This window comes from Giraffa tippelskirchi, chromosome 8, assembly GCF_054371585.1.
Source record: "Giraffa tippelskirchi isolate mGirTip1 chromosome 8, T2T-mGirTip1v1.2.pri, whole genome shotgun sequence".
Classification (NCBI taxonomy): Eukaryota; Metazoa; Chordata; class Mammalia; order Artiodactyla; family Giraffidae; genus Giraffa; species Giraffa tippelskirchi.
Window position 1 is genome coordinate 117,082,340 of NC_137282.1, and position 27,853 is coordinate 117,110,192.

The window sequence follows — 27,853 nt, forward strand, 5'->3', positions numbered from 1 at the left end:
CATGCCCATGTTTATTTTTCTAATACTTCATTTTTATTGTAGTCTAGAAAAGTCTGGGTGTGTGATAGATTGCAAAAACCAAACCAAAACAAAACAAATCGTTCCCTTCACAGAAGCATTGGAGAAACTTGCTAGGAGAGACATGTATTGAGCTCCTTTTTGCCTTCCAGGTGCTCAGGTTTATTTGGAGTAAGCAGAGACAATCACACCAAGTTGTTTAACAAGAGTGCAAACACAATAGTGAAAAACAGTGTCATAAGGCAGTCATAGATGACCCAGTGCCATATCAGTGACTGGGATAACGCTTGCCCCCAGAGTCCACAGGAGGATGAGGTCACGGTGAAGCAGCGGTCTGAAAACTCTTCTTCCCTGAGCAGGCGGATCTGTTGTGACTTCCTCTGCATCCCGGGCCTCCTGTCAGGGTTTGCTGTGTCCCTTCTCACCCGGCGGCTTGATGGGTTAATTTCCCGGTGAGCGAGGGCCTGTGAATGAAGCCAGACAGAGTTATGTGTCAGCCTGCAGCGCAAACGCACTGACTATCCCACTCCATTATCCCTGATGGGGCTTTGATGTGCACAGAAAACACATCGGATTACACGGGACATCATGTCATGTGTCACGTCAATGCTGGGGCTCCATCCTGACACTTTAATTAGCATGGGTGGAGGTAAAGAGTGTATTATTTTTCTATTTCAAGGCCAAGACACTAACCACTGAGAACTGTTTGGTTATGCCCAAGCCTGAATGTGGTGGTCTCTCCTACAAACACAGCCGGTACCCCCTAGGATGATGGCCATAATGTCAGCTCGTGCAAAGAGCCGTGGCCAGGAGGTATAAACCTCACTACATTCTTATTCACCGGGAACAACTTCTGTGAGTGAGCTGCGCCCCCCAGGCAACCTCATTTTCAGCAACATAAATGCTCATCACTTATTGACTTTGCAAGTTTCATATTCCTAAAACGTGACTGTGTGCATGCTCAGTCGTGTCCAACTCTTTGTGATGTCATGGACTGTAACCCGCCCGGCTCCTCTATCCATGGGATTCCCCAGGCAAGAATACTGGAGTGGATTACCATTTCCTTCCCTGCAGGATCTTCCCGACCCAGGGATCAAATCCACATCTCCTCCATCTCGTCCATTACAGGCAGATTATTTACCGCTGAGCCACTGGGGAAGCCTACTGATGCTCTTATGCATCTCACAGGAGCATTTGTTGTTGAAATGAAATCATGTCCATGGCCCTGTTCAGATGCCATGGATGATATTAAAGGGGGAGGCAAGCTAAGAGGGCGAGTGGAACGGAGGAGATGTCATTAGACATTTTGGCTATTAGGAACCCTTGGCCAATTAACAGCATCTTACAGCACAGCTGCAAACAACTGAGACTTCCTTGCTTTGCTTGTACCACCACAAGCAGGTGTGGCTGTCGGGGTGTAAGGGTATATTCCACCCAGAAAAGCACCTAGGCATGACCTCAGCCCTTCACCATTTGTGAACGTGGCCCTGAGTAATGAGAAACCACATTTTCCTCTCTGCTGCTGGATGAAGGTCGCCCAACTCAATACTGAGTGAAATCTCTGCATGTCAATAAGCCACATTCATTTTGACATCTAGACTCTTGTGTAATTAAGACCTCAGGTCTGGCGCTTGGTATATCAGTGTGTGTCAATTCTCATTTACATAAGACTTTGGTTTTTCCCACATCTCTACACAAATGCCACCAAAAAAAAAATGCTATTAACAATGAAAGGGCTGAGGATAGAGTTACATAGCCCAGCGTGTCTCTAATCCCCACTTAACATTTGCCTTAAAAAGAACGTTGCCAAACTTGGAAATTAAATGGTGTGTGTTTCGATGTCCTTTATGGAGGGAGAGGTTAAGTAGACTTCGCTTCTTTGTTTTGAGCCTGAGAAACATCCGATTTCACGTCGCTTTTTCATCTGTGAAGTGAACTCTGCTGCTTATGGAAGGGAGGGGTCTTCATCTCTCTTTCAGAAAACAGCAGGCTCGTCTCACCTGCCTGTGGCTGGACTTTAAAAACCAAGCTAGACTCAAAGATCCTGTGGGTGTGCTAATATAGTCTAGTTCATTTAGACCTAAGGCTGTTGGGTGTAACTGGATCCTACAAAGGAGGAAAGTGACTTCTGGGGCTGCTGGAAGCCCACCTCTGACTCCTCGGAGGAGCTTTCTCCTCCGGGGCAAGGAGCGGTGGGGATCCAATACTTGGCATGCCTCATCTTCTTCCAGCATTAATGGCTACAAGGCAGAAGTGTTTATTTCTGCAACTCACATGAGGAAAGCCATGTCCAAGAGAAGTTAGGGGACTTTCACAAGACTACACGTGTAGTTGGGGTTATATGACCCGAGAAATAATGCAGTCTCTACAGTTCTTTATTTTCACATCAATAAATTGTGCTCTTCTGTAAAATTAGGGGAAAAGAAGTCTAATAAAATGGCACAGAGAAAGGAGATCCTGGAGTTTATATAGTAGGATTCCAGGCACTAAGTTACGTGTTTTAATAGGAAACCAAAAAAGGATGGGAAATTGAGGCGTGCCTCCAAGGAACCTTCCATTCCAGCTCTACCACATACCTACTGTGTGATCTTAGACAAGTTACTACGCATCTCTGGACCTTGGATGCCTCATCTTGGAAGTAGATCATTATGGCGCTGCCTTTGCAGTGTTGCTGTGAGGATTAAAAGAAGTAATTCTTATAAAGTACTTAGAAGAGTAACTGACATAGGTTTTTTGTTGTTCAGTCCTTAAGTTATGTCTGACTCTTTGTGACCCCGTGGACCGCAGCACACCAGGCTCCTCTGTCCTCCACGATCTCCCGGAGTTTGCTCAAATTCATGTCCATTGAGTCGTTGATGCTATATAACCATCTCATCTTCTGCTGCCGCCTTCTCTTTTTGCCTTCAGTCTTTCCCAGCATCAGGGTCTTTTCCAATGAGCCTGCTTTTTCACATCAGGTAGTCAAAGTATTGGAGCTTCAGGCCTCAATTAATGTTGCCTCTGTATTGTTAATAACTACACTACTGCTATTATTATTTATCCGGATGGCTTTCCCCTCGTTAATGAGATTGATTCCACTATTGCCAGGTTCTCCCTGTCTGTCCTCAGTGTCTGTCCAATCTTAGGAGTCCTAGGCAGTCCTGGAAAGTATCCAAGCAGCTGGGTCAATGGTTCTCAACCTGGGTTCATATAACAATCATCCTGGGGACCTTTGAACAATACCAAGGCTTAAATCCCATGCCTGGAGATGTTGATTTAATTGATCTGCAGCCCAGCTGGATATCAAGAATTTTTAAAGCTCTCCAGGTGATGTTAATGTTAAGAACAGTAGTGGAAGGCTAGTGGAAGGCTAGTGGAAGGCCTCGTTAATTTTGACATTGAAAAAAGTTCCTGAAATATGAATGGTATAAGCTAATGTTTCCCAAGTATAACATTTACGGGGGGAGGGGGGAGCAGGGAGGGTGTTAGTGAGATCCTATTAGTTTAGATTATTGGTATGTTAACAGTTTGACAACTTTTTTTTTTTTTAATTTTCACTTTTTGGCCACACCACACGACATGTTGGATCTTAGTTCCCCAAGCAGGGATCGAACCTGCGCCCCTGCATTGGAATTGCTGAGTCTTAACCACTAGACGCCCAGGGAAGTCCCATCCTGCAACTCTTTTAGTGCAAATTAGGAAAAAGTATAACTAGCATTATCTACCCTGTGATTTCATAGGTAATATTCTTTAGGCTAAAATTTCTTTTAAAAACAGAGAGGAATGTGTATCAAGTCACATTCAATAAAATATCAACTTAATATTTACACACTGATGGTAAAAAATGTGACTTAGATACATAAATGACTAAAGTATGGGAAATGTATGAAACAAATGTGATTATAATTATAATTCTGAGTCAATTTGATACTTCGAAAGAATAAAATTATTTTACTCAGTAATTGTACAAATTTCAACATTTGAAAAAATAAAGTAGATTAATGAAATACAGTGACACATATCTAATCTAAGAACACAAAGTTCTTAATTTCTAGTAATTTACTTTCAGGGCACAATCCAGGATAAAAATGTTATTCCATATTTACTCAGAACTGTAATTATAATTACTTGTATATATTGACATGGTTAATGGTAATGACATCCTGTGTTTGAATAATGCTTTGCTGTTTACAGAGCACTTGCACTTATATTATTAATTGGCTTCCTAATAATGTGCTGAGGTTGGATTTTAGTCCCTTGTCACAGATGGAAAAAATGAGGCCTCGGGCAGGGGTGATGCAGTTAAATGGCCGGTCCCACGTTCCACAGCTAAGTCTTGGCGGTGCAGAGCTGGAACCTTGTCGTCTCCACCCAGGGTAGAACTCTTACTTTTTTCACCACTATTGCTCTTCTATAGTTCCTGCTGTCTGCTCTCTCTTCCACCTTAAATTATAAAGTCCCTCCAGGGCACCCTTGACACTATGATGGTGAATTTCCTTTCTAATAATTTGCACTGAACTCAAGAGCATTATGTGTTACATAATCAGAAATTGGGCTGGTTAGGTCACATATAAAGGAAAACCACCTTATAATAACCTCATGTTGACCCGGTCTCCCCTCTCTGGTCCTGCCCATGGGGTCAGCCAGCCTCATCTCTTTGCGAGTCCCCAAACAAGCCAGCACACTTGTCACTTCGTATTGTCTAGACAACTCTGTTCCATGCGACAGCAATGTCCTCCCTCTCCACCCTGCTGAAAACCTAGCTTCAGTGTTACCCCCAGCTGCTTTTTAAGGGAAGGAATATTCTAAGTTAACCCCCAAGTACAATGCCCAATGGGAGTTTCCTGGTGGCTCAGGTGGTAAAGAATATGCCAGCAACACAGGATACCTGGGTTCAATCCCTGAGTTGGGAAGATCCCCTGGAGAAGGGAATAGCTACTAACTCCCATATTCTTGCCCAGAGAATCCCATGGACAGAGGAGCCTGGCGGGCTACAGTCCACTGGGTCGCAAAGAGTCAGACACAATTGAATAACTAACACTTTCACGGTTTTTACTTTGCACAATGCTCAAAGCCCTGCCTCTCTGTGACTTCCCCAGAAGTTCCTGAGGCAGCAGATAGGAACCCTAGGGCTCTCAGGAACACAAATTCAAAACCACACATCTAGTAGATAAATACAGCCCCAGAAATTGAAAATGGGCATTCTCTTCCCAACGATTCTAGTTTCTACTTCTGAGTCAATAAGTTGCTTTTATTGACCAAACTTCATTTTTCTTACCATTAAAATTGGTGTAATATCAATACAGTATACTAACGCATATATATGGAATTTAGTAAATCGGTAAAGATAACCCTGTAGACGAGACAGCAAAAGAGACACAGATGTATAGAACACTATTTTGGACTCTATGGGAGAGGGCGAGGGTGGGATGATTTGGGAGAATGGCATTGATGCATGTAAATTATCATATGTGAAACGAATCGCCAGTCCAGTTTCGATGCATGATACAGGGTGCTTGGGGCTGGTGCACTGGGATGACTCAGAGGGATGGGATGGGGAGGGAGGTGGGAAGGGGGTTCTGGAAGGGGAGCACATGTACACCTGTGGTGGATTCATGTCAATGTATGGCAAAACCGATACAATATTGTAAAGTAAAAAAAATAGATACATAAATAAATTTAAAAAAATAGATGTAATATTACTCATCCTACTTAATTCATTGGGCTATTTTGTAGACAGGATAAGATTAATGCAAACATTTTGAATAGGTAGAAGCGTTTTACATTATTATTTGAGCCCCAGTTACACATATATGACATCTTCTTCTCCTTAAGGGCTTTTAAATGAAGGAAGATGCCCTGATTTTCATAGATACAAAGACATTCCAAAGACATAAACAGAGTGAAAGAACGACTGTATTGTTCATTAGCTTTATGGATTTAGGTGGGTGGTCAGAAAGACACAGTGTTCTATAGCAGGAAGATCTTCGTCTGCAGATCAGGAGACCTGGGTTTGAACCTACCTTGTCATCCAGTTACTAACTGTGGGAGTTTGATGGGTCATGTAACCCTTGGAAACCTCAGTAGGGAGTGGGCGTGGGTGGGGAAGTGGGGAATGGGAATGACATTATGGTGGTGTGCAGGAGCCAATGAAACGGCCACAGGGTAAGGCCTTTGGAAACAGCCAAATGCCTTCGTGAAGGCATGTGTATGATCCAAGCACTTGCCTAATTTAGCCAAGGGGCAGTCAAGGAGTTCCCGGGGAGGGCCGCCCGAAACAGCAAGACTGACTTGAATAATGGCAGGAACAGGGCAGGTTTAGCCAGAGCATGTGTGCTTCAGGCAAAGGTGCCTCCTGGGACAGGCTTACTTCCGAGGGGCTGGCAGGACCCCGCCACAAAAGAGGTTGTTCCCTCCTTTCCAACAGCTGAAGTGCCTTCAAAAAGCTCTGGATTAGAAGGCTGAGGACACCATCCAGGTGTGCAGAAAGTGTTAAAAGGATCCCAAGTACACTCAAAGATGTTTGTTTTTGATTAGAAGATAAAGATTAACCGGATTAATGGAGGCTCATGGATGGAGAACGTGCAGACGCTAATTGCCCCTAAATTACAGTGGATTCCATTGGAATTGTGTATTTTCCTCCAAAAGCCTAAGCGGTGTCCCTTCTCTCCTCCCTCCCTCCCCACGCAATGCTAAAATGAACATGTCATTGTAACTGAGATGAAAGGCCTTGAAATTTATTTTCCACTTCCCTCCAAGATCTCTTGTTTGCAAAACACAAGAGAAACTAGGTTACTAAGCTAGTTCCAATTTATTTCATACCAAGGGAAAAGTATTCCAGGGACTCAGATTTCTGAAGGCTTTTGCAAGCCCTCTTTCCTTGCTAGGTTTCTCTATCATACCAGCGACTAAAATTAGCAGTTCTCAAAGTTGGATGTGCTTAAGAATCACCTGGAGACCCTGTGCAAACACGTCACTGGGCCCAACCCTGAGTCTCTGATTCACTGGGTCTAAGGAGGTCCCCCAAGCTTGCATTTCTGGCAAGTTTCCCAGTAACACTGATGGTGGGGCTTCTGAGACACGCTCTGAATGTCACAGAACTAGGGAAATATCAAAGTATTTTAAAGCAGTGGTCCCCAGCCTTTTTAGTACTAGGGACCAGTTTCGTGGAAGACAGTTTTTACACTGAGTGGCAGGGGATGGTTTTAGGATGATTCAAGCCTGTTACATTTATTGTGCTAATGATAATCTGTATTTGTAGCTGCTCCCCAGCACTAGCATCACCTCAGCTCCACCTCAGATCATCAGGTATTAGATTCTCCTAAGGAGCTTGCAACCCAGGTCCCTCGCATGCGCAGTTCATAATAGGGTTCACGCTCCTAAGAGAATCAGATGCTGCCGCTGATGGGACAGGAGGTGGACCTCAGCTGGTAATGTGAGTGATGGGGAGAAGCTGTCAATACAGATGGAGCTTCACTTGCTCGCCCCCACACGGCTGTGCCCCCTGATTCCTAACAGGCCATGAACCAGCACCGGTCTGTGGCCTGGGAGTTGGGGATCCCTGTTTTAATCTGGTCAAAGAAAAGAGAATGTGCATCTCAAAGTGCTGGGGCTGGGTCTCCTTGGGAGTGCAGATACAATTACTCAGAAATGAAAAATTATTCGTTTCCGACATCAAATAGGCATGTATTGGATTTTATCAAGCGTATGGATGGATGGATGTGCGCTTGGCTGTTGCACGGGAAACAGGAAGAGGACTCAGGCGCTGGGGCAGGCCCTCCCTGGCGGCTGCCGCCCGCCTTTGTCTGCTCTGCGCTCACACTGCTTCTGGCGAACACTAGTGTGTTTGTTGGCAACTCCACAGACATCACACTTCGAGACCACTGACCATGCCCCCTCTGCCTCGAGGCCCCCGGTATGTGTTCCAATCCTGTTCCACGTTTATCTACAGATTACATCCATGCAAGGCAGAGGAAGACCTGGACTACTTTGCCAATGTTTCCAGACCTTCGCCAAGCACTGGACAGGGAGCCCACAGTTCTAGGGCTTTAGCTCTGGCCTTGCATCTGGCTGACCACATGACCGTGGGAAAATCACTTTAAACCCCGAGGCAGGATTTTACTCGTGCAATAAAAGGAGGGATTAGTCTAGCAAGATTAGTGGTTCTTCCTCTTTAGGGAAAAGAATGAAAGTGAAATGTGTGGACCTCTTGCCAGGGAAATGCCCTCGTGCACACGGAAAATGCTGTTTACAAACTGTAGTTTGCCTAAATAATGATAATGTAGAAAGAACAAGTAATAATCATAGCTGGCATTTATAGGGCGCTAACTATGTGCCAGGCTCTGTGCAAAGAGAGCACTTACATGTATTACTGTATTTAATCTTTGCAACACCCTATGAGATTATAGTGTCCAATTTCTAGAGGAGGGAGTCATGGCAGAGACAGGATGGAATTCATCCTGGGTCACCCCAGTCATAAGTCATAGCGAGGGGATTTGAGGGCCCCTACACTGGACCTCCCTGGTGGCTCAGCTGGGAAAGAACCCACCTGCCAATACAGGAGATGCAAGAGATGAGGGTTCAATCACTGGGTTGGGAACCCTGGAGAAGGATATGGCAACCCACTCCAGTATTCTTGCCTAGAGGATTCCATGGACAGAGGAGCCTGGCGGGCTACTCAGACGGAACTGAGAGTGCACTCAAGGACAGGACAATGTCCTAAAGCTGACAAATGGTCCTCTGGCATATATGACCCCAAGTTAGGAATGGATCCTATTCTAGGTGATATTTCAAGTTCCATGAGCTCTGAAGTTCCAGGATTCTACAGTATTTTTTCCTAAGAACCAAATGTTGGGGAAATGACCCGTGGTATTTTCAAGGCTTTTAGGCATCAGAGGTGGTTCCCAAACTTAGAATTTAAAGGCGGTTTGGGGTCCAGGCTCAGGAGAGCAAGCCACTTCTGTCCTTTGTGTCTGTCTGAAAAATGAACACTTTCTTATCGGCGTTTCTAACCAGAGGCAGCCTCCGTTCAAGGCAAGGAGAAGTAGCCCATCTTGGCCTGGCCAGGTCAGTAATGTGACGAGATAAAGGGCAGTTTCTTAATGAAAACCACTCTGCCTCCTGCCAGCAAAGGAGTTTTCTTAGTGCATTTCAAGGCCGCTAACACCTTTCCCAGATCAATGGCTTTTCATAAATGCACCAGGAGATCTTTGAACCACTAATGCTTCAGGGGCTGTTTAGGTTTGGAGTCAAACTGTTTAATATAACTCTCCTCCAAGTCTGCCTCTATTGAAAGGTCTCAGGAAGCAAGGCAGAGGGATGTATAAAAAGCAGAACCACCGTGGCCAACTGACGTCCCCTGCCTCGGCCTCTTGTTTATACAAGCAAATTGGACCAGGCTGATTACTTTCAGGAGGGGAAAGGAGGAATGAAATGACATGTGGGTCGTAGGGGAGAGCTGAGTGAGAAGCAATCAGATTAAGGGTGCCTTTTGATTGTAGTGGCGCAAATCATTTGCTTAGGAGGGGAGGACACCATTGATTGACTTCATCAACAGATTAAGGGACCAGCAGATTAAGCACTGCAAGAAAAACTGCATCCTGCTGGGAAGTGTGGGCCAGACTTCCCTCGTTCCTGGGAAAATGAGTACCATTTAATTGAAAAACTTATTTAAACACTTAAGCTAAAGGAAGGATGTTTTTTTGGAAGGCAGATGCCTGGGCCCATCCAAGAGATGCTATACAAAAGGGTGGCATTTCTTCTACCCAAAGCTGCTCCCACACTCACTTTCCCATGGAGCCCTTGGTGAAAATGATAGTCAAGTCCTAGTGGTAGTCGGCATTTCCTGAATGTCCCTCCTGCGGGTACCTCATGTCTTTGCCTCATCTAAGCCTCACAGTCGCCCTCTAACATAAAGCCTCTTCTACTTTCTTTAAAAAATTAAAAAAAAATTTTCCTTTGTACCGGAATATAGCCAGTTAACAGTGTTCTGATAGTTTCAGGTGAACAGCAAGGGACTCAGCCATACATACACGTATATCCATGCTCCCCCAAACTTCCCTCCTATCCAGGCTACCACATGACATTGACCTTGTTGGTTATCCATTTTAAATGTAGCAGATGTACATGTCCATCCCAAACTCCCTAACTATCCTTGCCTAATATTCTTTCCCCTAGCAACCACAAATTTGTTCTCTAAGTCTGTGAGTCTCTTTCTGCTTTGTAAGTTCATTTGTGTCATTTCTTTTTGGATTTCACATATAAGGGATGGCATATGATATTTCTCCTTCTCTGTCTGACTGACTTCACTCGGTATGACACTCTCTAGGTCCATCCATGTGGCTGCAAATGGCGCCTCTCTGGTATGAACTCCACTTTCACGTGGGGCAACTGGACCTCAAGGCAGGTCAGCAACTTGATACGTGTCACACCCACTCAGATATGGACTTCAGTGGCCTCTTCCTTCTCACCACCAAACTATGTCTGTCTCCTTCCTGAATATGATCCAGCATCACCATCTTCGTGAGTGTGATCCAAGCTCATCTCCTGAAGATTTGTGCCTTAGTAGTTATTGCACATTTCCCCCTCATTTAGACTTCAAGCCTCTTAAAGGCAAGGACCCCATGGTCCTTTAATTTTGCCTCCCACCACAGTGCCTGGTACAACAGAGACCTGCTCCCTGCCCTTTATTCTGGAAAAGCTGATCTAAAAAGAGCTTGAGGATTCTGTGGGGTTTCTTCTGATTATAACATTAATACAAGTTCACTGCCTAAAACATTGGTATAGGCAGTAAAATTAGATAAAGATTTTAAAAAGAAAGAACCAGAGATTAACAGCCATTAACATTTTGTTATGCATAGCCCTCTTCTTGTGTACATATACACATAAATTATACTTTAAATAGAATGACACTTATTTGGAACCTGATGTTTTGCTAACAGTATGTCATTGTCATTTTCCCACACCAGTAGCCATAGATCATTGGCAGTGTGTATATCATAGCCTTGCACAGTGTTCTATTGTGTGGTTGTGTCAGGATTCACTCATCCACAGAAGTGGACTCAGGTAGCTCCTGATACTTGCTTGTCTCTACAAAGATGCAGCAAACATCCATGCACTTACAACTTGGTGCTTCTATCTTTCAGTCCTCTTGGCCTTGCTTCTAGAAAACTTCACACTTGTTTGGATTACAGTTCTCCTAGAAATGGCAGAGCATACATATTGTCTGTTTCAGGGTGCCTCTGAGACAATTCAGTTTTTAAGATGAAAATTAGGCTGCTCATTCCCCTTAGAACAGAAGGAAATCACGAGTGCCCACTCCTGGGTCAGGCCATCAGACTGCCCACTCCTGGCTCAGGCCATCAGAGTGCCCATTCCTGGCTCAGGCCATCAGAGTGCCCATTCCTGGGTCAGGCCATCAGAGTGCCCACTCCTGGCTCAGGCCATCAGAGTGCCCCTTCCTGGGTCAGGCCATCAGAGTGCCCACTCCTGGCTCAGGCCATCAGTGCGCCCCTTCCTGGGTCAGGCCATCAGAGTGCCCACTCCTGGCTCAGGCCATCAGAGTGCCCACTCCTGGCTCAGGCCATCAGGAGTGCCCCTTCCTGGGTCAGGCCATCAGAGTGCCCCTTCCTGGGTCAGGCCATCAGAGTGCCCACTCCTGGCTCAGGCCATCAGGAGAGCCCCTTCCTGGGTCAGGCCATCAGAGTGCCCCTTCCTGGGTCAGGCCATCAGGAATGCCCCTTCCTGGGTCAGGCCATCAGAGTGCCCCTTCCTGGGTCAGGCCATCAGAATGCCCACTCCTGGGTCAGGCCATCAGAGTGCCCACTCCTGGGTCAGGCCATCAGGATACTCTAGACTCCTCCCCCGTGAGCACTCTCTGCCTGGAGTCACCACAGCACGGGTCTTGGAGCCATTTCTGTCAGTGTCCTGTCTGTGAAGCTACTTTGGACAATAAACCCAGAGTCAAAGGCTAATGGATGCTAGCAGGAGCACAGGGAGAGGAGGCAGGCTGGGGATACGGGGATTCAGGGCATGAGCCACTCCCCTTGAAGGAAATGGGCTCAAGTCCATCCTGGGAATCACAGGTGGCAGGAGCTGTGCTGGTAACCAGGCAGGTGTGAAGGTGGAGCTGGGAGAAGTAAGGGGAGATACTGAATTAATACCAAGTGCAGGCCCCAGGAGCCCTATTTCTTATTAAAGCAGCCAAATGAAGGCAGCTTTTAGATTTAGATTTTTTTTTTTTTTTTGATGAGCTATCACCATAGTGATGGCATTGGAAATTCTATTTCTGACAGCATTCCTATTAAACCATTTGTTGAATTATTTGCATCCCATGACTCTGGGAGGCCTCAAGAGCTGTGCGCTTCCCTCACTATGAAGAAGAGAGTTGATCTCACCACTTCTTGGATTCTTTACCACAAAGACGTAGATCCAGGTTTCCTATATGCCTGGTCTCTACCCAATATGGGATGAGTCTCCTGGATTCCCCACAATCCCTCCCGCAAAAGGAACTTATGAGAAAAGAAAGACCAAAAAACACAAGAGAAGAGAGAAGAATGTACTGTCTGTGCCAAGGACGTGGTTTTGAGTCTCTCTGCTTCCTGTTTTGACCACTTGGTTTGGTCTCTAGCCCATCAAATCTACAAAACCCACCCCAGGACAGAGATGTTGGAGGGCCTTCCATAATGAGCCAGGAACTCAGGGGTCCAAGTTGCTGCTTCCATTACTAGGCTGGAACCATTTCTGAATTCACTCCTTTTTCTTCCTTGAGTGATCATTTGAGATTCTAGGTAGATTCAAGGAAAATTTTTTTTTCAAACTTTAAAATTTTCATTTTATATTGGGGTATAGCCAATTAGGGCTTCCCTGGTAGCTCAACTGGAGAAAGAATCTGCCTGCAATGCAGAAGACCCCCCTGCCCTGATTCGATTCCTGGGTCAAGAAGATCTCCTGGAGGAGGGCGTGGTAACCCACTCCAGTGTTCTTGCCTGGAGAATCCCCACTGACAGAGGAGTCTGGCGGGCTCCAGTCCACGGGGTCACAAAAAGTCGGACACGACAAGCCACTGGGCACGTAGCCAATTAACAATGTTGTGATGGCTTCAGGTGAACAGTGACAGGACTCAGCCACACATATGCATGTGTTCATTCTCTCCAACAGCTCCCCCCGACCCCCGATCCAAGCTGCCGCATGACATTGAATCGAGTACCCTGTGTTATATGGGAGGTCCTTGTTGGTCTTCCATTTTGCATACAGCAGTGTGTACGTGACTTTCCCAAACTCCTTAAATATCCCTTCGCCCCAGCAACCATAAGTTCATTTTCTAAGTCCGTGAGTCTCTGTTTTGTAAGTTTTTTTGTACCATTTCTTTTTAGATTCCACTTGTAAGGGATGTCATATGATATTTCTTCAAGGAAATTTTTTTAAATCCCCTCTGTTAACTCTCCACCTGACTCCAGAACTGTATCCAAACCTCCTTCTCTGATCTTGATCCAGCAGAAGACAATGCATTGCATTTGTTAGAAAATTGATTTGGCTGGGTCAGGTCTTCTTTGCTGCCTGCGGGATCTTTTGCTGCAGCGCACAGGCTTTTCTAGTTGTGGCACGCTCCCTTAGTTCCCTGACCCGGGATCGAACCCACATCCCCTGCATTGGAAAGCTGATTCTTAGCCACTAGACCACCTGGGAAGTCCCAAGACTGGCTTGCATTCTGAAACTTTCAACACTTTGCTCTGACTCACACTTCCCTTCACACCTGTACTTTAAAAAAAGAAAAAGTGCCAGCCTCAATAATGAACAGTATCCTGATGAGAAGTAATTAAAATTTCACAAATTGTCTTCTACTTCGGTGAGATTTGGCAGAGTCTGGAGGCATCAGGAGTCCCAGTGTTGTCCTCTAATCCTGTGGCCGGGGCTGAGGATGCTTAGGAGTTGCTGGAGGCTGAAGCCTGGGGCTTGATGTCTTTTTTTGTCTCCATGCTGTCTCTTTTCCCCCATTACTCTGCCCTCTTGAAAGATGAGCAGGGGCTGGTTGATTCTGGCCTGTTAGCGGTTTGCTCCTGGAGGATGTGGTACATGTGACAGCTTGGGCAAGGCACGGGGCCCAGGCTGTTTGCGTCACACTCCGATCCCTCCAACAAACACTGCTGCTCGCCTCCCCGTCCAAATCTGATAACTCTTATGTTCGCCCAAGTCTGTGCTGTTGCTCTGCAAACAGAAGCAGCAACAGGACCTGGAGCAGGATCGCGGCCTTCCCAACCTGATGACTCTCACACCATTGGGCAACTTCCTGCAGGAAAAGTACATCCACCTCCCCAGGGAGGGGTTTTGGACTGATGGCTTTCGGTCCCCGGTAGAAGTTTGCCTCTTGATGTTAGAGCATGTGTGTCTGCTCATGTTGGGGGCGGTGCAGTTAATCAGAAAAGCACTCTCAACTCTTGAATTTCAGTAATCAGAAAAGCACTCCAGCTCAAATTTCAACTGAATCTCAGCCCTGCTGACACCAGACAAGGCACACAGACAATGCTCAAGAAATGCAAGTTCTCATCACATCCCATTCAAATGCTCCTCCACCTCCTCCAGGCACACTGGCCATGCGGCATCTCCCGCTGACACATTCACACCCAGCTCCTAGCTTAGAGCTTACTAGCCAGGTGACTGCTCATATGCTTCTCCTTTCTGGTCCTCCTTTTTGTTATTTGTAAAAAGAGAATTACTGAGCCTACTTCAAAGTTGGGGATTGAGGATAAATAAAATACTATGCATGAGGTCCACAGTTTGGGCTGTGACTGCTGGCAGAATCAAATTCTCCAACTTCAGGATATAAATGTTTCCATGGGGAAAGAAAACCGTTCTTTCCTCTTCCTTGGATTGAGTCCTTCACCCCTCACTGAATATGCACCTGCCCTGTGAGACCTGCTCCCATCTATCTGGAGAGATGGGTAAAGCACAGGAAGAAACCCCAACTTCTGAGCCATCATTTCACATACTTGAACACCCACCCAAACATTATTAGCTCTGCATGCATCATGCAGGCAAGGCCTTCAGTGTGATGGGGGAGCCTAAGGGTTTAGGGCAGAGAAGAAGGGCAGATGAGGATTATAGGCAATAATGGTCTTGGAGAAGACTCTTGAGAGTCCCTTGGACTTCAAGGAGATCAAACCAGTCAATCCTAAAGGAAATCAACCCTAAATATTCAATGAAAGGACTGATGATGAAACTGAAGCTCCAATACTTTGGCCACATGATGTGAAGAGCCGACTCACTGGAAAAGACCCTGTTGCTGGCAAAGATTGAAAGCAAAAGGAGAAGGGGGCAGCAGAAGATGAGATGGTTAGACAGCCTTACTGACTCAGTAGACAGGAGTTTGAGCAAACTCTGGGAGATAGTGAAGGACCAGGATGCTTGGTGTGTAGCAGTCCATGGAGTTGAAAAGAGTCAGACATGACTTAGCAACTGAACAGCAACAACAGTGAGAGCAGGGAGGCAGGGAAAGCAGGGAGAACAGAGGACTGGGGTAAAAACAGGAAAGAAGTGAGAAGGGAGTGGGGAGAGAGAGAGAGCAAGAGGAACTGATAATCTCCGGATGAGCTTAGACTAGATTCATAGAAGCCTTTGGGGGAGGTTTATCTGAGCCTTTTCTCAGTGCTAACCGCCTGCAGCTCAGAGGTCTAGAACTGTCTGTAAAGCAGATGATAAGGGCCTTTGAGAATCTTTAGTCTTATAATCTTCTTTAAGTGAAAATTCCATGAGCCCTATTTTTTAAATATGCTCCTAAAAGAACAAAAGTCATTATTTTTAAATGAAGAACAAACCACGTTTCACAGTGGTGGAGTCAGCGCCACCTCAGGCATATCCATGTGAGGGTGCTCACTGTTGGGGCACCAGCCCAAGAGCCTCACAGGAGCATCTCACCCGCCCCTCTTGAGGCCTCCTTCGGCTTGTTTGCATGGTGCATAGTTCTCTGCATCTGGACATTCATGCAACTCCTCACTAAAAGATGGGCATCCAGCGTGGTAGAAATGTGGCAATAAATAACTTAATGAAGAAATTATTCAGGGGACTTCTTGGTGGTCCAGCAGCCAAGATTCCTTGCTCTCAATGCAGGGTGCCCAGGATCAGTCTCTGCTCAGGGAGCTTGATCCCACATGCTGCAACTAAAGATTCCATGTGCCATAACCACATAAATACATTTCTTTAAAGAAATTATTCATGAATACTCAGAAGGAGAGCATGCTTGGATAAGAGAAGTTAGAGCTTCCGTTTCCGTAGGCATCTTCTTACATGCAGAGAACACCGTTATAGAATGGTGTTCTACACTTGGTATCTACGATGGTATCTGCACTTGAAGTGTAGCTGATACAGAGCTTTCACTGAGAAGGTGACACTGCCTGTTCACTGTTTGCTCATTTTCTTGCGGAATATGGCAGGACTTTAAGCTGGAATGTATGTTGTCAAAGTGTCTTTCTGTGTTTAAGCTTAGAGCATACCCTCTGTTGTTTACTTGGATCGTGACTCTCCCTCCCCTGAGAAGGGGTGTCAAGACCCAAACTGGAGAATTCTGTCACCTCCACACACCCACCGTTTCATCTAAAACAGTGAGGGGCCTGAAACCACTTTCTGCGTCTGCCTGTTACCTCAAACCCCACTGTATCCAATAGGATGCTTTCAGGTACAAGAAATAGATCACTGACTTAACTAATTTCTCAACCTCTCATTGTTTTCTGGGGCATAGTAGATATAAACTCAGTCTGCAAACATCAGTATATATGACAGTTTCTCACTCATGATTGCTTCCTACTTTCCACAAAAATTAAATCTCAGGTGCTCTGGGTCCCCCCGCCCCATTGCCCAGGGCTGCATCCAAGTTCCAGGGTGTTCAAATGGTGCCCAGCACCAGGGAGGAAGTGATGGGCATCTAGTTTGTTTCTACTGAAGTCCCTCCACCTTGCATTCAACCAGACAATGCTTTCCCACGCAACTTGCGTCTTCCCTGTAATTCTCCAGGACACAAGAAGTTATTCTACATCCCTGTTCTTCAGAGACTCTGGGAAACTCCCAAAGACTGTCTTTCAGGTAAGGCTGCTTATGCTGCCATGAATCCATTACTCATCTAGTGCTCCTACACAGAATAGAGCCTAGGAAATTCTTTTAAAACATCTGAAAATAAAACCTTTTATTTTGAGATAAATGTAGATTCTTATGCAGTTGTAAGAGGTAATACAGAGAGATCTCATTCACCTTTTACCCTCCTTGTAGAATGGTAACCTCTTGCAACACTACCATACAGCATCTCAGCCAGAATATTGACATTGATACAGTCAAGATACAGAACACTTCCATCACAAGAATCCCTCTTGTTGCCCTTTGAAAGTCATTCCTCCACACCCATCTCTTCTCTAACCTCAACTACTAATCTGTTCTTTATTTCTAGAATTTTATCATTTCAAATATTCTGTGTATCATATTGGGGCTTCCCTGTATGCTCAGCAGTAAAGAATCCACCTGCAATGCAGGATGCCCAGGTTCAATTCCCTGGAGAAGGACATTACAGCCCACTCCAGTATTCTTGCCTGGGAAATCCCATGGACAGAGAAGCCTGGCAGGCTACAGTCCATGGGGTCGCAAAGAGTCAGACACAGCTTAGTGATTAAACACCACCAACAATGTAACATACCATGTAGGTTACCTGTCATACATACATAACCTTTGAGCCAAGGGAGTTCTGAGAGGCCTTGCCTCGCGCCCCGCCCACCCCGGGTCTCCCTGATGGAAGGGCAGATGTCTGCTCAGACCTCACCTCCTGTCCCCCTTCCTGGCGCCCACTTGTAGTCCTGGTACTTAGCAGAGAGATGTCAAGAAAGGGTCTCTCCCCAGGTGCCCATCTGTGTCTTGACTCCCTTCCCCATACTTTCACTATATTCCCCAGCTGGAGAAACCTTTGGAAAAGGGTGGTTACTAATTCTGAGTAATCAAGGATACTGTGAGTACACACAGGGTTTAGATCGGCGCTGTTCAACAAAACTTTCTGTTACGGTGGAAATATTCGCTGTGGTAACCACAGCTCCATGTGACTGATGTATCCAGTGAACTGAATATTTATTTTTTTAAGATTTTCTTTGTTTATCTTGGGTGCACTGAGTCTGTGTTGCTGCATGCGGGTGCTCTCTCTAGCTGCCGTGAGCAGGGGCTCCTCTCCTGTTGTGGTGGCTTCTCTTGGCGCAGAGCACGGGCTCTAGGGTGCGTGCGCTCAGTCGTTGTGGTGCATGAGCTTAGTTGCCCCGTGTCATGCGCCGTCTTCCCAGACCAGGGATCAAACCTCAGTCCTGTGCATCACAAGGTGGATTCTTAACCACCGAGCCACTAGGGAAGTCCTTGAATATTTAATTTAACTGACTTATATTCAAGTAGCCACCTACGGCTAGCAGTTACTCTGTTGGACAGCACAGGTCTAGATTTTGCTAATTTATCAGCCAAGAATTCATGTCTTTCTTCTCTATCTTGTGCTGGGATCATTCATGCCTAAGGCAGGGGTGGAATATGTACTGTCAACCTTCGTAGGAGTTATTCACATCTTAGAGGGTACAGTGTGGAATACATCAGTTCTCACTTCAAAACACTACCCCATTATCAATAAATAAAAAGTTGTGTTGTGCTAGTTGAATCAGTGGGCAGTTCAGAATCTACCCACTGTGCATCCCTTCAACATTGTTGAAGATACGGAGGCCCCTCTGAAGGCTAACAGGGGTTCTTGGGACTTGCCTTGGAAACCACCTAGCTGCTGCTGCTGCTACTGCTGCTGCTAAGTCGCTTCCACCTAGCTGGTCCTATCTAAAATCCAGTCTAGTTCGGACATTCTTTTTATTTTATTTTATTTATTCGGCTACAGCAGATCTTAGTTGCAGCATGTGGGATGTAGTTCCCTGAGCAGGGTTGGAAACTGGCCTCCTGATTTGGGAGCATAGAGTCTCAGTCACTGGACCCCCAGGGCAGTCCCAGATTCTGACATTGGAAGATATAGACATCTAAATGAGGAAGCCACAGCTTGGAAAGAACTTGCCTGAAGCTACACAACTCATTTTTGCCGGAAAGATCTGAGAGCCGTTTTGAATAAGCCACACCTTACTTGAAACTCTTCTTCCTATAACTTTCTATAGGATTCTGACCTTAAAGCCAGACTGTTCCAACTGCCCTGGAAATAATTATTTCCTAGAAAGAGGGGCATGTCTCCTCCATCACTGTCTACGGTAGGGTGTCTACCTGTCGTCAGTGGGGAGGACCAGCTCATTATGCTGGTGGTGTTGGATGGGAGCAGACACTTAGGACAAAACTGATTTCCATAACTGCTCCCTTCTCTGCCTCTCTATCCACCCTTCTCTTTCTCTTGTACACAGAAGCAGTCCTTACTTCCCATCCATGCTTCTGGAGACACTAAGGGCATTCTGGATACGGAAAACACCTCACTGTTTAACTCTCTCCAGCTGGAAGCCTAATGAAGGGGCCTCTGAGTTAAAGTTAAATTGGGCTGTTGCAACAAATAAATGTACTATAATGTGTAATGACTCAAACTGAGGTTCATTTCTCTCTCATGTACAATTCAAAGTGGCTTTTCCTAATGAGCCAGTGGCTGGCCTCCAAGTCTTGAGGAAAAGACCCAAACTCCATCCTGAGGCTCTGCCACCTTTAGCAGGTTGTTAGGCTTATCTGCAGCCTGGAGGATCAATTCTGGGAGCTTTTTGAAGGCCAGGCCAGACTCAGAGTTTCCTCTCACACCGCCTTACTAGAACTCAGTCACATGACCATGCCTAACTGCAAAGGAGGCTGGGAAATGTAGTCTAGCTATGTCCCCAGGAAGATGGAAGTGAGCTTGTTGGACAGCTGCCACTCTCGTGGACCAGCGTTTGGCAAACTGTTTTTTATGAAAGTAAATATTTGAGCCTTTACAGGCCATTTTGTCTCTGTTGCAGATATTCACCTCTGCCATTGCAGCATACGAGTAGCCATAAACACTACGTAAACAAAATAGCATGACTGTGTTCCAGCAAAACTTCATTGCAAAAGCGAACAGTGGGCCACCAACCCCTGTTCTGGACCAGGGAAAACGCTTGTTCCCAAGCAAAACACAAAATGGAACATTTTAAGCCATCTGCAAAGAATGGGAAAAAAGTATGTATGTTTTCTCAGAGTCCTGGAGATACCAAAAGAAGATGGACTAAAAAGATAGAAAAGGAGTTGGATGACTTATTTAATCTTTTGGTAAAAGAGAAACTTGCTCAGCTATGCTTTGACAAAGAGGAGTGAGAGCTATGACGATAAAGTTTCTTAAAAATGTGCATATCAGTATCCCACCCTTAGTATCTTTGGGGTGGATCCATGGAATCTGCATTTTCAACATGCTTCCCCAGCTGGTTTTAAGCAAAAGGTTGGTGATCACAGTTTGCTGAATACCACTAAACCACTTGTTCTTCTGACTCTTGTGGAGATAACCAGCTATGAGCCTACAGAGTACATAGAAAATACAGTACAATACTAGGCACAAACCCACTCATCTCGCTAAACCCGAGTTTTCTTTTTCCGTCAAGAAAGCTGTCAGAATGCACGATGATGGGGGTGATCTGATAGGTCTTTTTTTTTTTATATGTGTTAACTTGGGACTCTTTTTAGTGACGAATTATGTTTGGCATGGGACTTTACTGGTGACTCAGTGGTATAAAATCCCCCTGCCCATTCAGGAGATGTGGGTTCGATCTCTGGGTCAGGAAGATCCCCTGGAGGAGCAAATGGCAACCTACTCCAGTATTCTTGCCTGGCAAATACCACGGACAGAGGAGCCTGGTGGGCTGCAGTCCCTGGGGTCACAAAAGAGTTGGACGTGACTTGGTGACTGAACAACAGCAATGCTTGGCATGACCCAAAACTGGATGAGGAACAAGGAGCTGAGAGTCACGCCGTCAAGCACAGCATGCCTGGCAGGCAGTCTGGCTTCTTCTGGCTTCCCATCACTTGCTTCCCTCCTCTCAAAAACGGCAGCCCCCAGGTCTGACAGAGGACGGTGTCCGTGCTGGTGAGGGAGATTTGTGGCTGTGGGGAGTGAAGTGATGCAGCTGGATGTTGCTGGTTCCTGATGCCCTGCCATCTCTCCCCCTCCGCACAGCGCAGCCCAGAGCAGGGCGCACCCATTGTCTCTGGCCACCAGCTCCCTCCCCGACCCCTGTCACCCAGCAGCTCAGAGTGTGCAGAGGCAGAGAAACCTGGAAGAGGCAAGCATGGCAAAGTGTCAAAATTGCATGGTACCGGGCACCCCAGAGAGAGAGGGGGAAAACGCGCCTGTAGAAAGTCACCTTGGGAGTGCCCGGAGAAGGGAGTCCCATATGCCAGCCCCCATGTTCATCTTCCAAAGTGGAGATAGAAGGGAAAAGAAAGCTGCCTTCCACTCCCTGCTCTCCCCTAGAATTAGCCTATCGCCTAATCGTCAGAATGGGTGGGGATGTTTCTGGTTTCCTTAGCGAGAGGACTGCAAAGCATTCAAGAGTGAAGAGCAAATCAATACGTGTTTCGGCAGCTCGCCACTCAACTCAGAGATAAGAGTGGAAAAAGATAAATGGCTCTAAGATTTCTTTCTCTCGGAGAGGATGACAGTCCTATACTCATATCTGACATCTAGGAATTGCGATTTGCCTTGAAAATTTCTTCTGATCCCTCATAGGTAAAGCCCGGCAGCCCCCGTTCAGCTGTCTGTCTGCAGACACGGCGGCCAGAGCCTGTGCTTCTTGTCAGCAGCTTGGGCTCAAGGTGCTGTTCTAGCAAAAGAGCAACCCATTAGCCCAGAGAAGGCAAGTTTTATTTCAGTGCTCTTTCCAGCAACCCTCTGATGAGTTTGGTGAGATATATACATTCAGAAAATTGAAGGTCAAGGGCACCTGGCAGTGGCCGATGCCTCTGATGCAAGTAGGGGACTCTCAACAACAACATTGAACGTAGCAATCACCTTGAGAGCTTGTGGGTCATGGGGCATCCCCTTCTGACTCAGGAGACTGAGGTGAGGTCTGAGAACTTGCATTTACATAAGCTTTCCAGGTGATCTGCTAGTTGGTATAAATGATGCAGGTACAGCTGGGACAAGTGGTATAATTAGGGAACATACAGGATTCAGGGGAGTCGGGATTGTTTCTTTTTGAAGGGGAGGGATTGGAAGATTTATGGGTAGAACCGTAACCTCACTTAGCAGTGAAATCTAGCCATCTCATCAGCCTTACATTCAAAAAACCTTTGTTTTGCTCAACTCGAATTTTCCTCCGACTTAAGTCCGTTTTCCCTTTCCTTTGATCCTCAGTGGCTCCGGATTGCTTCCTCTGGCTTCCCCTCACAGGAGCAAGGAAACCAAAATAAAACTTTGGAGCTGCCTGAAGTCACTAAGCCATTCCTCAGGCTTTTCTTTTCTTTCCTTTTTGTTATAGACGAAATTCCTTTAGGACTTCCTCATAGGTTCGATTATCCATGCTGACATGCCGCCCTTCCTAGAGTTCCCGCTGCAGCGGACACCTTTAAGGTCAACCGCTTCTGCAGGAATTTGGCGCCGTTGCTCAGCAGTCTCTTGGGAAGCATGCAGCTGACTTGGAGGAGCTTGCTGCAGAAGGTGTGTGATTTGGCCAGTCCTTTCCAGCCCTGCTGCAAACGAGGGCTGGTGTGAGTGTTACGTACGCCCCCAACCTGTTAAGCTGGCTGTTTTGCTTTCCTTAAAAGCTTCCTTGGGCAAGAGCTTCCAACATTCCCAGCTCTCTGCCTTTCCATCCTGACTCCATGCCACTGATCTTGGCTCTCCTGACTTTTCTGTGTTGGGGACTTCCAGTGCCTGATGTGGGGACTCCCACTGCCTGGATCGTTAGGAGAGAGCAAAAGAGAATTTTCCAGAATAGTTCAGAATAGTTCGGGCTGGGTGAGGAGGAATCACAGGTGCTGCAGGAAAAAGCCTGATCCACCTTAGAGACCATAGGTATCTCTAACTCTTATGAAGGTCTGACTATGTATGCCACAAGGATGCACAACCTTCCCAAGGTATGTGTGATAACAGTGATGTTTAAAGGTAGATTGCAGGACAGATGACACAGAGCATGCCAAGTTTGCTGGAACGCTGAAGCAGTTTCCATCAAGCAAACCTGAGTTTGGCAGTTGACATCCCAAGAGACAACAGAGTGTGGTGACATACTCAGAGCTAGTTCAACCTCAGACATGTCACTTATGCTCTCAAGTTATATTTGGGAAGAGGATGCTAAGTGTTAGTGGCTCATTGTGTCTGACTCTTTGTGACCCCATGGACTGTAGCCCACCAGGCTCCTCTGTCCATGGGATTCTCCAGGCAAGACTACTACAGTGGGTTGCCATGCCCTTCCCCAGGGGATCTTCTCAATCCAGGGATCAAACCGGGGTCTCCTGCATTACAGGCAGATTCTCTACCATCTGAGACACCAGGATTATCAATAAATACTGTTTATGGAACATTTACTACATTCCTAACATTGCGGTAGGTGCTTTATGAGACTTTTAACTGAAAAATCACCAACTCTTTGAGGTGTATACTATTATTTGTCTCCTTTCACAGATGAAAAAATTGAGGCACAGAGAAAGATAGAATCTGACTATTAACATGCTCTTAACACTGTGCTGACATCCATCTCCTATTTTATGTGGGTTGAATGAGATGTGTATGAGGAGCTTATTAGCACAGTTCATAGCAGGCAGTGCTCAGTAAATGATAACCACGTGTATTATATATATATTTAAATGGATGGGCTCATCCTGAGTGAAGTAATTTTTCAATATATAGAAATAGATGCACTTAATGAAGAATAATAATAATTGTGGTTTGCTAAACTTCCACATTGGACTTCCCTGTTGGCTCAGTTGGTAAAGAGTCTCCCTGATGTGCAGAACCCAGTGAGACCTGGCTTCAATCCCTGGATCAGGAAGATCCCCTGGAGAATGAAATGGCAACCCACTCCAGTGTTCTTGCCTGGGAAATCCATGGACAGAGGAGCCTGGTGAGCTATAGTCCATGGGGCTATAATAGTCGGACACAACTTAGTGACTATACCACCACCACAAACTCCCACATTACTGTACCTTCTCCTTGGAAAGCCTTCTGGATGCATAAAATTCACTCCTCCTATAATCAGTATGATATCTTGTATGCTCAGTAGCTCAGTCGTGTCCAGCTCTTTGTCACTGCATGGACTGCAGCACGCCAGGCTTCCCTGTCCTTCACCATCTCCTGGAACTTACTCAAACTCATGTCCATTGAGTCGGTGATGCCATCCAACCATCTCATCCTCTGTGGTCCCCTTCTCCTCCTGCCTTCAATCTTTCCCAGCATCAGGGTCTTTTCTAATGAGTTGGCTCTTCGCATCAGGTGGCCAAAGTATTAGAGCTTCAGCATCAGTCCTTCTAATGAATATTCAGGACTGATTTCCTTTAGGATTGACTGGTTTGATCTCCTTGCAGTCCAAGGGACTCTCAAGAGTCTTCACCAACACCACAGCTCAAAAGCATCAGTTCTTCAGTGTTCAGCTTTCTTTATGGTCCAGCTCTCACATCCATACATGACCACTACCATCTCGATTTCTGCAGCAGAAATACTGCGTTTCTGTGTGCACCCGTTTCTGTATTAGACCAAGCTCCTTGGTTGCGGTAGCTGTATTTATTGTGTGCAGGACTCAATTAGGAGACCTTTGCTTGCTGACTGGCTGGTTTTTTCTTATTAATGCTCAACAGGAGACTTGGGGATTTTGTTTTAGAGCCTCAGAACTCAATAGTTAAATCATAATCTTGGAATATCAGCTACTCCAAACCTTCTGAATACAACTGCTGATTTGCTGGCTGTTTGGGGGTCACTGGCCCTTGTGAGGCAGATGAAAGGGACTTGGCCAAGATGGAAGAAAGAAGAAAAGCAGAAGGAGGGACAGAAAAGCAAGGGAGAGAGAAAGAAAAAAGCATCGAGTAATATTTATTACATAAGTGTAGAATTTTTTTAAAATTTTTGTATTGGAATATGGTTGATTAACAATGCCATGTTAGTTTCAGGTGGAAAGCAGAATGATTCAGTTATACAGATACATGTTTCTGTTCTTTTTCAAGTTCTTTTCCTATTTAGGTTATTACAGAATGCTGAGCAGAGTTCCCTGTACTATACAGTAGGTCCTTGTTGGTTATCTAGAAGTGTAAAATTTTTAAACTGGAAGATTCTTAGATCTATTCAGTGTCTTAATTTCGCCAAAAACATTAGGAAGTTCCAGAGAGGTTTTTGTAACAAAGTTACACAGCTAGAGATTATGTACCATTTTTGGACAGCTAGCGGGGGGGTAATTTTGCTTGTGCCTGTCTATGCATAGGGCATGCATGCGTACTACCAAACTCTAGCTTTTGGAACCCCACTGCTAACTGGCTTCTAGAACGAAGACATTCAGCGTTCCTTCACAGAGGCCTACAGAGTATCGAGCACACACCTGCAGGAGCCCTTCAGCTGATTCAGGGTCACCAGAGACACACGCGGAGCCTGCCCTGGGAGGAGGCTCTGTCCTGGGCATAAACACAGCCCCGTGGGCTGGGCAGACCAGGAGGTGGCGGCGGAGATGGGCAGAGCTGCTCCCGCTTTCTTCTTTCATAACACAGAGAAAGTTCACACTCGGTCAAATATAACAACCTGTCGAGGGCGTTGCTTTGTTTTTGTTCATTTACGGGTTTTGCAATTTATTTCTGATGGCTGTGCAGCACTCATCACACACATTGCTTTTGGCCTTCCTGGCAGTTTTGCTCTGGAGCCTGCAGCCACCGAAGCCTTCTGAGGTTGCTTCTTAATCCACCTGCAGACATGGCTGCCTCATCTCTGCCCAGCTTCTCTTCTTTCTCTGCATCCCTGTGTATGGAGATCACTGTGTATGGAGATCACTGTGTATGGAGATCACTGTTTCCCAGCTCAGAGAAGCAAAGACCAGGAGGCATGTCTACGAGAGGGAAGCAAGCTAGACTGGAGTCTCGGCCTGTCCTATTTCATTTATTTGCCTTAGGCTTCAGCCAAAGGGCAGCCCTGACTGTTGCTGTTCTTCTTCCTCTCCTCCATCTGACCATCCTCTCTCCTCCACCCACACTTAGGTTTCTTGGCTCACATCAAATTTGTATTGACTTTCCACTCCATGTACTTAGGTATCCACACTATCATCCATTTTGGTTCAGAAATTTTACTAGATATAGCAAGTGAGTAACTAAGTATAATGAATAGCGGCAGGCGATATTTAAGATCAAATGATCTTGAATTGCTCGGCCCTTGTGTATGATGTTATAAAGAATGTGGCTGGTGCATGAGTGTGTCATAAAGCTTGGGGACATCAAGAGGGAAAGAATGTGTCTGTTCTTCTTTCCTTCACAGAACATTCTCTGTACTCCAAGCCCCATTACAGGCAGGCCTCTTGGTTTTTGTATGACATAAAAATTTTTTTTTCATTTTTTAAATTTATTTTTGGCTGCGCTGGGTCTTTGCTGCTATGCACGGGCTTTTCTCTCGCTGCGATGAGCGGGGCTACTTGCAGCACGTGGGCATCTCATAGCAGTGGTTTTGGTTGTTGTGATACACAGGCTTAATGACTTCACAGCATGTGAGTTCTTCCCCAAACAGGGATAGAACCCATGTTTCCCACATTGGCAGGGAGATTCTTAACCACTGGACCAACAGGGAAATCCTTTGTGTGGCATGTGATAAATCTTTTACTCTTTTCCTTTATCTACTCAATGCAAAAACCAACACACGCTGGGCTTATAGCACGAATAAGGCAAGCAGAGTTTCTTTTCTGTTGGAGCTGACGGTATAAGGGGAGCAAGCAAAGGCAAACAAGTAAATCAAAAAATAAGATGCTCTGAGGTAAGTGGCGTGAGAACATAGGAAAGGAAAATGTGCAGAAGAGATAAGAGGTATGTGACGATAAGAGGTATGTGACTCTATCTGGAGCTTTGGAAGGACCTTTGGGCAGAGACCTAAATAAGCAGGAGCCAACCTTCCTCAAAGATTATTTGTCTACCAAGGAGCTACCTCTAGCCCTGGCTGCCGAGGGCTACCTGTGTAGCTCAGGCTTAATTTCATGTGAGTCTTCACCTTGGCACCGGTGGTGGGGAGAGGTCAAGCAGCTGCTGAAAGTGAAGTAACCCAATCCTGGAGGTAAGTGGGCCCTTAATAAGCGTCCAGGTAGTGCTTTGAAAGATGACGCCTGTGGCCAGGTCTCCCTGAGCAGGAGGATCGAGTTTCAGTTTTAATCACGAAACCAAAGAGATGCGCCTGCCTGTATCCCATCTTGCTCAATTTCAGCTTCTCCAGGAAGGGGTTTCCTGTCTCAGTTCCTGGGGGCCCCGGTGTGCTTACCTCTTGCAGATACTGGCTGCCCTTATGATGCTGAACAAGGACCCTGAGTTGGACGGGCTCATGAAATGGTGGGATGGGGGCAGAGGCCCCAGGGGTTATGTGCGAGAGGGTGATGAAAAGCGTGTGGGTGGTGGTGACTGGCGGTGGGGGTTGTCAGAGTTCAGATTGTGGGCTGCAGCTCTGATTATGACATCACAGAAGGATAGGACAACTTTTGACTCCAGGAGTGTGAACACATTTTTCCCTCTCCTTAGTTCCCCTGTGCACCGGGCAAAACTTCGGTTAAACACAAACTATACCAGTGTGACAAGAAAGATAGGCAGTGCCCTTGGAAGCCCCCTGTTCGTGGTTCCCACTTCCCACTTTTGGTGCTTGCTGAGTGCTAGACCCTGGGTTTAGCAGCTGACATGCATTGTTTGGTCTACCCTCTTAACGTGCTATACAACACATCATAGT

General features: G+C 46.0%; 1 protein-coding gene and 1 long non-coding RNA gene across 5 annotated transcripts in view; one reads left to right on the top strand and one right to left on the bottom strand.

Annotated features, from left to right (window-relative positions):
• SLIT3 (slit guidance ligand 3) overlaps positions 1-27,853 on the top strand; it is a 703,024-nt gene that overhangs the window by 304,048 nt on the left and 371,123 nt on the right. The gene's annotated exons all lie outside the window — the stretch shown is intronic.
• LOC145517670 (uncharacterized) lies at positions 135-27,526 on the bottom strand. The gene is made up of 3 exons (XR_014062253.1): positions 27,398-27,526; positions 11,119-11,194; positions 135-482 (listed from the first exon to the last, which is right to left on the bottom strand). It is a non-coding gene; the product is annotated as an uncharacterized LOC145517670 (long non-coding RNA).